The 3,152-nt window shown below is 48.6% G+C and overlaps 1 pseudogene; it reads left to right on the forward strand.

The window, feature by feature from the left end:
- The first annotated feature begins 727 nt into the window (after positions 1-727).
- LOC119358510 lies at positions 728-1,994 on the forward strand (annotated as a pseudogene).
- The last annotated feature ends 1,158 nt before the right edge of the window (positions 1,995-3,152 follow it).

A 3,152-nucleotide genomic window follows, 5' to 3' on the forward strand; every position in this document is an offset into this window, starting at 1 on the left:
ATGTTTCCAAGGCAGTTTTTATACATAAACAACCTCGGGTAGTTGCCAATCTGAGGTGGTATGAAAACCAGCTCTGGAAGGCACGAGTTTTCACAACCTTTGGCGGCGACGATCGCCCGAACCGCATCGAATGATGATTTAGTGACCACTTGAGAAAGAACATTATGTACTAGTGGAATCCCATATCACTGGGCACATATTACCCACAAGTAGACCCAGTTCCTCTGCCGAGTGCTTTTTGAATATCTGCATATGATGAGCGGCATCATTGACCTCAAAGCCACTGTCTCCACCTAACTCACATGTGGTTTCCAGCGCGCCCTTATGGATCGAGCGATTACCGGCATATGTCATTGTTTGATGGATGGTAAAATCGTTATGAAGATTTCCGTCTTTCATAGATGACGTATGTGTTATAAACGTGTATTAACTAGCTTTTGCATTGTTAATTGTAAATAAAAGTGGAGTAGCAACTCTGCTACCACCAAAACTGAAGTTAAGCATGATGGTACGTAGCGTTTGTTAGGTGGGCTCCTTTTGGTAAAGCCTAAAGTGATACTAGTAGAGCGGCCAATGCTTTGTGCAAAAGCACGCTATGTTAGAGTTAATCTTGTTGTATAGGTCTATATCATGTTTATTTTGTACTGCATGGGATCGTTTGCCGTAGACTTGCATTAGTAGTGAGCTAAGTACTAGTGTTTGCATAGAGTTGGCAACATGGCCCAACATGGCCCAGAGGCGAGTGCACGCGAGCAAATCGGCAAGCCAGGAGATGTGTGCACATGCACTACTAGATCACTCAGTATGTGTGTTAGTCAGTTGATAGCTAGCCAGTGCATGCAGCTGATAGAGCGGGAGGACCTGCACGTTGGTGGACATGGAGAAGAAGCTCCACGACGCGGAGCTGCCGACGAAGGTGGAGAGATGGCCGAAGCACTGCATCTTCCGTGTCCCGCTGCGCTTCAAGGTGGTCGACGGCAGCGTATACAAGCCCAAGACAGCGTCTCTGGGCCTGTTCTTCCACCACGGCGATGAGGACCTGAGACACATGGAGGAGCACAAGCTGAGGGCCGTCTGTCACCTCCTCCGCGGGGGCAGCTGCAAGACCAACCTTGCCGAGCTTGTTGCCTCCGTGGAGGAGGTAGCTGAGGAGAACAGAGGAAAGTTCCTCGAGATGATGATCACGCAGTGACCACGGCTGCTTCCTGCTGGAGGTGATGAGGACGGCCGTGACCCTAGAGAAGAAGGACTCCATTCCCACATCAAGCCGTTCGCCCAGCGTGACATGCTCATGGTCGAGAACCAAGCTGCCACTGATGCTCGAGAAAATCGTCGCCATGGAGAGCGGGTACGTATAGGAATAGCATCATATATTCAGCTTTTCCATGGAGACAACTTGGCTCACGGGCGTGTCCCATGTGTGTGCCTCCTCGATAATGATGATGGATATATACGCTTCCATAAATTCCATGGTGCTCAAGTTCATGTGCTGAAAAGATTCCCCGGAAGGGGTCGACCTGGGACTCCACCCGCTCGACATCTACCGGACGAGCCTGCTCATGTCCTCCCATATGCATTTTGACAGTCAGACAAGCGCGGAGACGGCATATGCCTTTGATGGCGGATAGCATTGTGCCCCGATCGGCGTGGAAGCTGACTATGGCAGGGTTCTGGTTCGGGCCCAGCGAGATGAGCTGCCTCGACAACAAGGACCTCAACAGCGACCAGAGACTCCGGATGCCTAGGGTCCAGCTGGACGACTCAACGTCTACAGGTTCTGCAACATGATGGCGTTCGAAGTGATGCACGTCGGCACCGGCAGCGACCACGCCCTTGCGGACGAGGACATCGTAGTGAGGCTCTTCAACGGCCTCACCAAGGACATGGCTTACAATTGGGAGCATAATATGTGGCACCTGCGTCAGCACGTGGAGTACTACTGCAGGAGGAGGACCACCATGTTCAGAAGCTGTGTGCGCCTCTTCCTTTTATGAATGAGAGCTGCTATACGCACGACACTGTCCGGCCGATATTTGGACGATGCTATGGATCCAACCATGCATGAGTAGGAGCAAGTGTCACACAGCCGCTGGATCAGACATCGTCGCAAAATCGGCCACCGTGTGTCGGCCGCATAGTAGTTCGTTTATGAATCGTGGGCCTACCTCATGACCAAGTACTTGAGGAACCCCTGGACGTTCCTTGCCCTCGTCACCGCCACCTTGATCCTCGTCGCAGATACCGTGCATGCCATGTATGCAGTCAAATCGTACAAGGGCGTCCCCTAAATGCATTGATCAAAGGTAAAGTTTCATACATGTACTATTTTTACTCAATTGTTTTGAATTATTTCAGGCAGATTTCATTCTTTCAAGAAATTTAGTAAAATCCTTCGTATTTTAATCAAAAACACTGTTGCACTAATCCACGCAAATCAGCAACATCCTTCACAAACTATTTAAATGGGAGTTACCGTTGGTACGTTGCTATTTTTCATGAGTCCTCCCTTCGTATATGTCCTACACTCTGCCTTGTTTTTTCCCTCACCTTTACCTTGTCGCGGGTTTTCTCTTCTTCTCTTGCATCCCCTGTGTTCACTTATGAACCTAGTCCGAGCAATGCGTCTCTGACGCCTCTCCCCCCGACACTTCCCTGGCAGGTGTCCTTCTCCCTTGAAGTTATGCACTTCTGAATTCTCCTGTACTTTTTTTTGGCTTCGCAAGGTCCTGTATTAAGGACACTAAAATATGCAACTGTCCCAGTTGGCAGGTTAGTACAAATATAGTATGCATGAATTGTTAAGGAAGTGTCATGAAAGATGCAAAATTTATTGTTATGTTTGAGACGTCCCGTTCATAATTATGTAAGGTGCTCATATGATCTAAACACTGAATCCGACAGAAATATATTGCTACATCGCTACTACAACAAACACATAATCCAATGGTTGGACTATGCACACCTCATCGGGGAGTAGCTCAATGATGATATTGGATGGCATTGTATTTCCCTTCCGGCAGGGTGCTGGAGAAACGATCTAGAAGGGCCGCTACGGATCGTCGTAGTGGTAGTGAAAAAAAATGATATAAATAGTCTGGAGTTCAGGGGGTATATATAACTGATTAGTGATGTGACCAAAGGGCAAGGAGGAG

This window comes from Triticum dicoccoides, chromosome 2A (genome assembly GCF_002162155.2).
Source record: "Triticum dicoccoides isolate Atlit2015 ecotype Zavitan chromosome 2A, WEW_v2.0, whole genome shotgun sequence".
Classification (NCBI taxonomy): Eukaryota; Viridiplantae; Streptophyta; class Magnoliopsida; order Poales; family Poaceae; genus Triticum; species Triticum dicoccoides.